This window comes from Apodemus sylvaticus, chromosome 4 (genome assembly GCF_947179515.1).
Source record: "Apodemus sylvaticus chromosome 4, mApoSyl1.1, whole genome shotgun sequence".
Lineage (NCBI taxonomy): Eukaryota > Metazoa > Chordata > Mammalia > Rodentia > Muridae > Apodemus > Apodemus sylvaticus.
The window spans coordinates 50110306-50122962 of NC_067475.1; the positions used below are offsets into that span (position 1 = coordinate 50110306).

The 12657-nt window shown below is 36.7% G+C and overlaps 1 non-coding gene and 1 pseudogene across 1 annotated transcript; both read left to right on the forward strand.

The window, feature by feature from the left end:
- The first annotated feature begins 3720 nt into the window (after positions 1 to 3720).
- LOC127683570 (nuclear pore complex protein Nup54-like) lies at positions 3721 to 10382 on the forward strand (annotated as a pseudogene).
- Positions 10383 to 10477: 95 nt separating this feature from the next.
- Positions 10478 to 10584, forward strand: LOC127683795 (U6 spliceosomal RNA). Its single transcript, XR_007977600.1, has one exon. It is a non-coding gene; the product is annotated as a U6 spliceosomal RNA (small nuclear RNA).
- The last annotated feature ends 2073 nt before the right edge of the window (positions 10585 to 12657 follow it).

Below are 12657 nucleotides of genomic sequence, written 5' to 3' on the forward strand. Positions count from 1 at the left end.
GATTTTAGCTGGATGATATAATTCCTTTAACTTAACCTGGTATTCCCCTACACTGCTGCACTGAGCCTTTCCAGAACCAGGGGCCACTTCTTCCTTCTTCTTTTAATATGTGGATTGTGTCTTGGGTATTCCAAGCTTCTAGGCTAATATCCACTTATCAGTGAGTGCATACTATGATTGATATTTTGAGACTGGGTTACCTCAGTTAGGATGATGTTCTCCAGCTCCATCCATTTGTCTAAGAATTTCATGAATTCATTGTTTCTAATGGCTGAATAGTACTCCATTGTGTATATATACCACATTTTTTGCATCCACTCTTCTGTTGAGGGATACCTGGGTTCTTTCCAGCTTCTGGCAATTATAAATAGGGTTGCTATGAACATAGTGAAACATGTATCCTTATTACATTCTGGGTAATCCTCTGGGTATATACCCAGGAGTGGTATTGCTGGGTCCTCCAGAAGTGTCATGCCCAGTTTTCAGAGGAACTGCCAGACTGATTTCCAGAGAAGATAAAGCATTTCAAAAAAAATTTCAAAAACTCCTTATTTTGATTTAGATGTGAATTCAGCATGAAAAGATGTTTGAAGAAAAGAGATTTAGTTCCATAGATGATGAATCTAATCTAAGTCAAAGAACACTTTGAAGGTTTTTCTAAACAATTTTCAACTTCCAACACCTTTTTTAGAAGGTGAAGGAAAACATAAAGGGGGAAAACCTGCAAGCCCAAGTAGTACTGAGCAGATGTGCTGAAGGACTGTTTTAGTCATGGTTCTCTTAGGAACAGAACTGATAGAAAGAACATAAATATTAAAGTTGGGTTTCTTAGACTGTTTCATAGGCAACAGTCTGCATAGTTCAGCATTAACTATCACAACAGAAAGGTAGAGAATCCAGTAGTTGCTCAGTCCACAAGACTAGATGCCTATGTTAATACAGACAAATGACAAAGTTCTAGAAGTTTCTAGGAGCATCTTTAATCCTCAATTCACACTGGAATCCCAAAAATTTGATTCCAGTACATGCCAAGGAGTGCCTCAGCAACAGGACATATAAGCTTTCCAGGTGGAATGAGAGCATACAGGCAAAAAGCACTTTCCTTCTTCTTTTTTGTGAACTGCCACCAAGAGGTATCGTCCATATATAAGGTGGGTCATCTAGCTTCAAAATACTGTGAGGAGGAAGTTTCCTTCTGGGGTTGGAGAGTTGGCTCAGTACTTAAAAGCACTTGTTGCTCTTGCAGAGGAGCAGACTACCTACATGGCAGTAATTACCTGTTCAAGTTTCAAGTGAATACATCACCTCCTTCTGGCCTCTGAGCACATCAGGCACACATGTGGTACACAGTCACATGTAAGCAAAATACCCAAATACATAAAACAATGTATGGTGATTTCTTTGCAGACTTTACAGTAGGCAGGGAAAAGCCATCAGAGGGAGATAAGAATGATTTTATTGTAACTGGCATTGAACCAGGACTTCTAGAATCTGTCCCATATCATTGTAGTTTAGTCACGTTTTAACAAAGCATAATTTTGAAAAATGAAAATGTTCCAGCAACTAAACTCAATCATAAACACACAGCAATTTTAGACATGTTTACATAGAAGATCTTTGCATACTACATATAGCTTTATCCATAAAATGGTTGCTTGTTGACTTAGAAACAGTACTCAATATAAGGGTCTAGGGATAATGACTGAGGTAAACCAAAAACCTGTGGGTGTCAGGTTTTTTCTGGCCCTAAGATAACTCAGAAGTTACTCAGACAGTTGTAAAGCACTAGTGACATCACTCATAAGAATGTGTTTTATGGTTTAAAAATTCTTGGAAATGTATGTAGGCAGAGCAAGTCTCATCAGATAGCAAAAAATGACCAAGTTGTAAAAGTACACCATTCCTGACATTCCATGAAGTGCAGCTAAGATACCTCATTCTACTGAAGAAGCAAGCTGTGTGCTTAACTTTCCTGGCTCCTCAATTGCTTATCTCTGTGTACAAGGCCTTCTTGCCCTCTATAAAATCTTAATTTAATTTTTTTTAAAATATGTCTCTAAGGGTTTCTACCCATTTGCTTGTATTTTTCTGTATTTCTTTAAGGGAGTTATTTATATCCTCCTTAAAACCCTCTATCATCATCATCATAAGATAGGATTTTATATCAGAATCTTGCTCTATGGGTGTGTTAGGTTATCCAGGGCTTGTTATGGTAGGAGAAAGGGGTTTCAATAGTGCCAAGGTGCATCAGCTTCTGTTGTTTATGTTCTTGCAGTTGCCTTTTGCAATCTAGTTATCTCTGGTGTTAACATGATGCTGGTCTCCTTGGAGGCAGGCATAGCTGTGTGACCTGGGTTAGAGCAGGACACTAGGGAGGCAGGCAGTGCTATTTCTAACTAGGGCAAACCTCCTGTGTCCCTAATAAAAATGAGGACATCATGAATTTTTCAGGTAAATGGATAGAACTAAAAAATTATCATCCTTAGTAAGATAACCCAGACTCAAAGGATATGCATGGTATCTACTCACTGATATGTGGATATTGGACAAAAAGTACAGATTACCCCTGATCCAACCCCACAGACTGTAAGAAGTTTAACAAGAAGAAAGGCCCAAATGAGGATACTTCACTCCCACTGAGAAGAGGGAACAAAATAATCATGAAAGTCAGAGGGATGGAGGGAACTAGGTCAGAGAGGGAAAGGGGAGAAGGAAAAGAGGGGTCAGGATCAGGTATGGGAGAAGATAGGAGAGAAGCCTAGAGGGCCAGGAGAATGAAAGGAAATATAAAGCTGCTGGGGTAGTGGTTGGGGGGAACCTCTTGAAAGTCCCAGAGACCTGGGATGGGAAACACTCCCAGGACTCAAAGGGGGTAATAGTCAAAATGCACAATAGTGGGGAGATGGAACCTGAAGAGACCACCTCCAGTAGATAGACCGGGCCCCCAGTGGAGGAATGAGGTCACCAACTGACCTTCAAATTTTTTGACCCAGAATTGTTTCTGTCTAAAAAATAAACACAGAAACAAACAAAAAAAATGGAGCAGAGACTGAAGGAACGCGCTTTCAGTGAATGCAACAACTTAGGATCCATTACTAATGCTGTGTTGTACCTGCAGACTGGAGTTTAGCATGGCTGTGTTCTGAAATATCTTATTAGCATTGGACTGAGACAAATGAAGATATTTGCAGCCAACCATTGGACTGAGATCAGAGACCACTATGGAAAGTTGAGGGAAGGACTGAAGGAGCTGAAAGGGGATTGCAATTCCATAGGAAGACCAATTGTATCAACTAACCCAGACCACTGGGAGCTCTCAGAGACTAAGCCACCAACCAAAGAGCATACACTGACTGGTCTGAGGCCCCAGAATGTATGTAGCAGAGGACTGCCTGTGTGGCCTCAGTGGAAGAGGATGAGCCTAATCCTATAGAGACTTGAAGCCCCAGGGAAAATTTCTAGGGGAGGGCCATGGGAGCATCCTCTCAGAGGTGAAAGGGAAAGGGGATGGAATGAAGAACTCTGGGAGGAGGAACTGGGAGAGAGGGCATCATTTGTAATGTAGTAAGTAAAATAATTAAATTAAAAATTAGTAAGAAAAACAAAAGAACATGTTGAGTACTGAGTGGAGTGTATTGTAACATTGAGGCGCTATTTTATAGGACAATGTTTGAATTTATATTTATATTACTTTTATATTCATTAAATGAAAAAAGTACAATGAACTCTAACAGGTGAGGAATTTTTCCCATTATTAATATATCAAATCCTTGTGAATTCAAATGTCTTCAGTTGCTGTGATCAGTGGAGCAGCTGGGACTGAAGTCTTCCTGTTACCATTTGCACCAGGGAGCCTGGAGACTCCATAGCAGTCTGTGCATAGCCCACCAGGAGGGAGTGATCTCCCAACAGGATTTCACTATTGAGTACAGAGGTGAGATCTCCACCTTCTCTCTGGAGGCGATCCAGCTAGGAGCACAGAGGGACTAAGAACAGTGGAGCAGCTGGGACAGAAGTCTTCCTACCCACTGCCATTTGCACCAGGGAGCCAGGATACTCCACAGTCTTCTGTGCATAGCCAGCCAGGAGAGAGAGATCTCCCAGCAGTGCTTTCACTTTTGAGCTCAGAGGAGTAAGAACACAGGCTTACAGGGCCACAGGAGGAAGAAGCTCCAGCCAGAGACAACAATACCAACTAGTACCAGAGATAACCAGATGGCAAAAGGCAAGCACAAGAACCCTGCCAACAGAAACCAAGGCCACATGGCACCATCAGAACCTAGTTCTCCCACCACATCAAGTCTCAGATACCCCAACACACCAGAAAAGCAAGAGTTGGATTTAAAATCGTATCTCATGATGCTGATAGTGGGCTTCAAAAAAGACTTAAATAAGTCCTTTAAAGAAATACAGGAGAACATCGGTCAACAGGTAAAAGCCCTTAAAGAGGAAACACAAAAAATACCTTAAAGAAATACAGGCAGAACCCCTTAAAGAAGAAACACAAAAATCCCTTAAAGAATTACAGGAGAACACAAACAACCAAGTGAAGGAACTAAACAAAACCATCCAGGATCTAAAAGTGGAAGTAGAAACAATAAGGAAATCAAAAAGGAGACATCTCTGGAGATAGAAAACCTTGAAAAGAATTCAGGAGTCATAGATGCAAGCATCAACAACAGAATACAAGAGATAGAAGAAAGAACCTCAGGTGCTGCAGATACCATAGAAAACATTGACTCAATAGTCAAAGAAAATGCAAAATGCATAAAGCTGGTAACTCAAAACATCCAGGAACCCCAGGACACAATGAGAAGACCAAACCTAAGGATTATAGTTATAGATGAGAGTGAGTATTTACATCTTAAAGACCCAGTAAATATCTTCAATACAATTTTAGAAGAAAACTTTTTTAACCTGGAGAAAGAGATGCCCATGAACATACAAGAAGCTTTCAAAACTCCAAATAGACTGGACCAGAATAGAAAATCCTCCTGGCACATAATAATCAAAACATGAAATTCACTAAACAAAGAAAGAATATTAAAAGCAGTAAGGAAAAAAGGGCAAGTAATTTATAAAGGCAGACCTATCAGAACCACACCAGATTTCTCACCAGAGATGATGAAAGCTAGTCAGACTTCATACAGACCCTAGAGAACACAAATCCCAGCCCACGCTACTATACCCAGCAAAACTCTTGATCATCATAGATGGAGAAACCAAGATATTCCATGATAAAACCAAATTTGCACAATGTCTGCCCACAAATCCAGCCCTACAAAGGAATGGAAAATGTTAACACGAGGGAAACCACACCCTAGAGAAAGCAAGAAAGTAATCTTCTTCCAACAAACCCAAAAGAAGATACCCACACAAACGTAAAAAAAAAATAACATCAAAAATAACAGGAAGCAACAACCACTACTCCCTAATATCTCTTAACAACAATGGACTCAACTCCCTAATAAAAAGACATAGACTAACAAAATATTTCTCATGTAAATGTTCAATTTTATCAGAAAATGTTTATAATTCCACTTTTTATTAATTTAGTAATTTCTCTTATGTCTACCATTTGTCTGCATTATTTTTCATGTTAATCTTCAATTTTAATATGTCTTTTTATATGCTTCCTCTATTTTATCAGAAATGTGTTCAATGTAAATCTTTGATTTTGTCACAAATGTTTCTAATTCCACCTTCAATTAATTTATAGTTTTTACATCAACCATTTTTATGTAATATTTTCCATGAAATAGTCAATTTTAACGTGTTCTATTTATTTCTTGAATTTTCCCAGAAATATTTTCCATGTAAATTTTCAATGTTATCTGAAAATGTTTCTCATTCCACCTTCAATCAACTTAGACTTCTCTTTATGCCTATCATTTCATCTATATAATTTCCATGATAACCTTTAATTTTAACATTTTTCTATATATTTCTACAATTTTATCAGAAATATTTTTCATGTAAATCTTCAAGTTTATCAGAAAATGTTTATAATTCCACTTTTAATCAACTTAGGAATATTTTTATGACTACCATTATTATATCTATATAAAATTTTACATGATCTTAAAAAAAGAGAGAAATTATCATGGCTAAAGTTACTGATATTTTGTGAAGCCAAAGGTAGTGCTAGGTGTACTTCATGAATCTTTAGTGAGTGTTGTGCATCGGATGTGTAATGCTCTCATACAGTCTCATGGGTGTGAACACTTGGCCTCAGCTGGGAGAGTTGTTGTGGGACCATTGTAGGAGGTGGGACCTAGCTGCAGCATGCAGGATGCGCTCGTGGATTCTAGCTTGGTCAGATTCTAGCTGGAGCTTTCTCACAGTATAACCAGGTGCCTCAAGCTCTGACTGCTTGTGGGACAGTGAGTTGTTCCCAATGCACAGCTTCCCTGCTATGATAGACCATGCTCTGAACCCTGAGTGGGGATGAGTCCTTCCTCCCTGATGTAGCTTTAGTCAGGCGGGGCACTTTAGTCAGTGAGCACTTTGAGTGTGCCTGGTATGGGGGAGGGGAAAATGTCTTCAGTTTTTCTTGATATAGTAATCCTCCAGGAAATTATATACCTTGTATATAACAAGAAAGAATAAAATGATTTATTTAATCTTCTGAAGTATTCAAGAATATTTTCTAAAGTTTTAACATTTATAAAATAGATATATATTTTTATATATAATGGTGTAGCACTTTGAATTGAAAAAAATACAGTTTTCTGTGGTTGTTTAAGAAACTTTTCTTTTAGCTCATTTACTAACATATATAATTTTAAAGAAAGTGAAATTATTATACATTAATAGAATGCAAATATCTAAATATATCACAAATTTGAACTATTCAGATAGATGTTAGACACCAAAATATGTTCATTCATATTGTAAAGCTTACCTGGTTTTGCTCATCCTCATGGCACTTATTAAAATTATTCACTCTGATTATAAGGTACATAAAACTCAACTTATTTTTAAGGCAGCACAAGTACAAAAGTAAAGGCTTTGTTTTCATAACAAGTAAAGCTATTTTTTAAATGATAATATCAGTAATTGGCTTATTTATCATGACAAATTCTATGTCAAACACTTTATAAACTGTGATACATCCCTATAATCTTAGTACTTAGGAAGTAAATGTCAGAGGATCAGAAGTTCAAGGTCATTGTCTGTTCTTTCAGTTTTTGGGCCTGATTGCTATACAGAGATCCTGTTTAAAGAAACAAATAATTGCTCCAAAAGAAACCCCCACACACAAAATAAAAGTAACGAGATGGTGCCTGTATACACATATTATTTTTCATTTACACAGACATGAAATAAAGCTACATAAAATAATTGAAAATAATTGTCTTTATGTTGACAAGTTTAAAATATTGAAACTTAAAGTGTTTATTCAAACAACGCTTTACTCGACACACTGGGCACATGTTTTGAAATGTGTATCAAGAATTATTTGAATATATTAGTGTGAATTGTCACATTACTATGTAGATTTATAAAGCAAAACGTTGTAGAGATAAATGGATGTGATTTTCTAAGATTTTTCTTTTGCCTAAGATGTATTACTAGATTATACAAATATAAAATAGAGTGGCACAAATCACATTACCATTAAACTAAATTCATCTGAAGTTGTCAATTTAGTACCAATAGAGTGATGAAATGTCGTTGGATGTTTTCTATTTATAGAGTAAAATTGTGTGTAGTTTATTATGCCATTTCTCTGTCTTCGTGATATTATTTTTTAACATTGATTTACTTTAAAGTCAGACTTTTCAGCAAGACATATGCTGAAAAGAAAATGTATTATATTTGTGTAATGTCATTTTATGAGGTAACAATATTAAAGCTGAACATGATTAAAATTATCAGCCAGGTATATATTTTTAGGAGGACGTTTGGTCTTTTTTTGTGAATTAATTAGCATTTTTTACATGGTAATTACTGTGACAATGACCTCTCTTAAGCATATAGGTGAAGCATTCATTTGTGGTTTTAACATAAATTGGCCTAGCTGGTACTCCATTAAAGTAAACTATTTTTCTATGTATCAGGCACCAAAAATTAAACATATTATACTATTGATATACTCAGACAATTCCTACCTTAGCAGTAAAAACAATGGGTATTATATTATTGTTATACTAAGGCAATATATAATCAAATAAATAATGAGTAAGCTATTACCATGCAATTAGTCATTCCAAACTTTAACACCAGATCATTATTTCTGATGGTTCTATGCATTGATGGGGTTCAGCTAGATAATTTTTCGATAATTTGGTAACAATAAAGTTTTAGATGTGAACAACACAAGTGCTAGAATACCGAAGAAGAGAGTTCCAGCACATTCTTCTACAATCAACCCTTTTTGTGTCTTCAAAGAGACTGCACTTTCAAAATTGTTACATAGAACCTTTAGTACAATTGCTAGGTCGATGGGAATGAAAATTACTTTTTAGTATACTGTCTTTTTAGAATGTTTGCATCTTTAGTTTTATTAATTTTGCCAGTCATTTATTCTGTTATTTTTTATATCCCATAGATTATTTAGATTTTAGGTTGTTTAAAACATTTCCCTGTTTTATTTATATTTCTTTGACTCATTGGAAAGCAAGAGTGGTTTGCTAACCTTCAACATATTTCCAAACACTCAGCTTCTTTCTCTCCTATCAATATTCATTTAAACTAATGTAATGAGAGGAGATCCACTATATAATCAGTCTTTTAATTTTGTGTTCAAGGTTTTATAGTGGTCTAGCCTAGAGAAAACAAAAGTGTGTGTGTGTGTGTGTGTGTGTGTGTGTGTGTATGTGTGTTATTGAGTCCATTTAGTACCAATTGTAAGAACACTTAATACATTCTTACAAGGATTGGCATTTGTTACTCAGTATCTATGTAAAAAGACAGATATCCTGCATATACTGTAATGCAGGTCGATTGTGGTAGGGTACAAGAGAACCAATGAGACTTGCTGTCTTCCAGAATGCAGAGCCCATAGTAGACTAAGGTTCGGATAAATACCCTCAGAATAGGCAGAGAGTGATAGAAAAAAAAACACCCGATATCACCTTCTCTTCTCCACATGCACATACTCATGTGCACCCGCTTATCCAAACGCACACCTATCAAAAAAATCCTTAAAATAAAAATTTTCAAAGGGTATTGTGAATGTTGATGAGTTTTGTATGATTGACAATGAATTTATTGTAAATTTTAAAACCCCTTAAATATTTAACATCAAAATTCTGAAATATTGGCATCGTGAGAAAAAATTATAAGGAGTTGGGATAGTACTGTAGTTTATAATAGAGGTAAATGTCATCTATCTTATCTTGATTATTGTATAAGAAAATATTGTTTTCCAGGAAACCAGACCATTATGTAGAGGGCATTAAGACATTGACAGATGATCAAACAGAAGTTGTGATTATGTTGTTAAGCATTCTCCAAATGGCACCTTCAGAAGAGTTTCAGAGACAGACAACGGTGTTAAAGGGAAAGGGGAAAGGATTTGGAATGTAAACAAAGAATATAGAGAGAAGAAAAAAAAAAAAACACAGCTGCGGCAGCTGAGAGCAACCCTTTTTATGACCAGAACAAATTTGTCTCTTGCTCAGATCAAATAGCTATTGTATATCTTACCTATTAGTGTTGATCTTATTATTTGGAAACAGGCCAAAATGAATAGCCCTGATTTTGAAAAATTAATTCTATTCTAAGTATAAATTTCAAAGAACTTCTTTAAAAACTGAAGCTTCAATATCAGATGACTAAGCAGCATCAGCCCAGATTAGATATTATATCCGAAGATATTAATGAACTATATAAAAGAATCAAATTACAACTATGGACAAAATAGTGCAAGAGGAAACGTTGGGATCTCTCTCACAGAACATTATAGGTTCTAATCAAAACAGTAAATCAAATGGAAGAGCAGCTACTACACTATGCTGATGAGCAACAGTTGTGGGTTCAGTTAGAGAACTACTCAGGGTATAGTAAATGCAACTACTTAGTTCAGGGGTCGACTAAATGAGCTATGTTCCAAATCAGGATGCACAATCATTTTGGAGCTGTGAAATCTGAAGAAATGTATTACATAGATGCAAACCTATTATGAGAAATCAAACAGCATTTGAAACAACAGAAAGGCCTTAGCCAATTAATTAGCATCGTTAATGATGACTAAAAGATATAAAACTGGTAGCACATGGACTGGAAGAAACTATTCTAGCAGAGGCAGCTGACCATTCACAAACTTCTGCCAATGGTTTATAAAAATGCTTTTTTTTTTTCTACATCTTGCCTTTCTTAAAATGACCACATGAACAGGGAAAAGAAATATTTTCCTGCCTGGAATATTTGCAGTTACTGAGAGAGTATTGCACATAAGATCTGAAAAGTTCACCACAAAGTTCTTAAAAGAAAATGTTTGAAAAAAATATATGTAAAACTGAATTTATTTGTGATCGCTTCGGAAGCACATATATTAAAATTGGAACGATACAGAGAAGATTAGCATGGCCCCTGCCCAAGGATGACACACAAATTCATGAAGCCTTCCATATTTTTTAAACTAAACGGAGAGAAACTTGAAGCAATCCCACTAAAATCGGGGACTAGACAGGCTGTCCTCTCTCTCCATATCTTTTCAATATAGTACTTGAAGTTCTAGCTAGAGCAATTAGACAACATAAGGTGGTCAAGGGGATACAACTTGGAAAGGAAGAAGTCAAATTATCACTATTCACAGATGACATGATAGTCTACTTAAGTGACCCTAAAACCTCCACCAGAGAACTCCTACAGTTGATAAACAACTTCAGCAAAGTGGCTGGTTATAAAATCAACTCAAGCAAATCAGTTGCCTTCCTATACTCAAAGGATAAGCAGGCTGAGAAAGAAGTTAGGGAAATGACACCCTTCACAATAGCCACAAACAATATAAAATATCTTGGTGTGACTCTAACCAAACAAGTAGAAGATCTATATGACAAGAACTTCAGGTCTCTGAAGAAGGAAATCGAAGAAGACCTCAGAAAATGGAAAAATCTGCCATGCTCGTGGATCGGCAGGACTAATATAGTTAAAATGGCCATCTTGCCAAAAGTGATCTACAGATTCAACCCGATCCCCACCAAAATCCCAACTCAGTTCTTCACAGAGTTAGAAAAAGCAATTCTCAAATTCATCTGGAATTACAAAAAACCCAGGATAGCTAAAACTATTCTCAACAACAAAAGAAATTCTGGGGGAATCAGTATCCCTGACTTCAAGGAATACTACAGAGCAATAGTGTTAAAAACTGCATGGTATTGGCACAGTGACAGACAAGTGGACCAATGGAATAGAATTGAAGGTCCAGAAATGAATCCACACACCTATGGTCACTTGATCTTTGACAAAGGAGCCAAAAACATCCAGTGGAAAAAAGATAGCCTTTTCAACAAATGGTGCTGGTTCAATTGGAGGTCAGCATGCAGAAGAATGCGAATTGATCCATTCTTATCTCCATGTACTAAACTTCACTCCAAGTGGATGAAGGACCTCCATGTAAAACCAGACACACTGAAACTAATAGAAAAGAAACTGGGGAAGACCCTTGAGGACATGGGCACAGGAGAAAAGTTCCTGAACAGATCACCGATAGCTTATGCTCTAAGATCAAGAATTGACAAATGGGACCTCATAAAATTACAAAGTTTCTGTAAGGCAAAGGACACTGTTAAAAGGACAAAATGGCAACCATTAAATTGGGAATGGATATTCACCAACCTACATCTAATAGAGGGCTAATATTCAATATATACAAAGAACTCAAGAAGTTAGACCCCAGGGAACCAAATAACCCTATTAAAAATGGGGTACAGATCTAAACAAAGAATTTTCACCTGAAGTAATTGGGATGGCCTAGAGGCACCTTAAGAAGTACTCAACATCATTAGTCATTAGGGAAATGAAAATCAAAACAACCCTGAGATTTCACCTTACACTAGTCAGAATGGCTAAGGTAAAAAACTCAGGAGACAGCAGGTGTTGGCAAGGATGTGGAGAAAGAGGAACACTCCTCCACTGCTGGTGGGGCTGTAAGATGGTATAACCACTTTGGAAATCAGTCTGGTGGTTCCTCAGAAAACTGGACATGACACTTCCTGAGGACCCTGCTATACCTCTCCTGGGCATATACCCAAAGGATTCCCTGGCATGCAATAAAGACACATGCTCCATTATGTTCATAGCAGCCTTATTTATAATAGCCAGAAGCTGGAAAGAATCCAGATGTCCCTCAAAGGAGGAATGGATACAGAAAATGTGGTATATTTACACAATGGAATACCACTCAGCAATTAGAAACAATGAATTCACAAAATTTTTAGGCAAATGGTTTGATCTGGAAAATATCATCCTAAGTGAAGTAACCCAGTCACAAAAGAGTACACATGGAATGCAATCTCTGATAAGTGGGTATTAATTAGCCCAGAAGCCCTGAATACCCAAGGCACAAATCACATAACAAATGACTCCCATGAAGAAGTACGGTGAGGGTCTTGATCCTGGAAAGGATTGATCTTGCATTGGAGGGAAATATAAGGACAGAGAAAAAGGAGGGATGTGATTGGAGAATGGATGGAGAGAAGAAGGTTT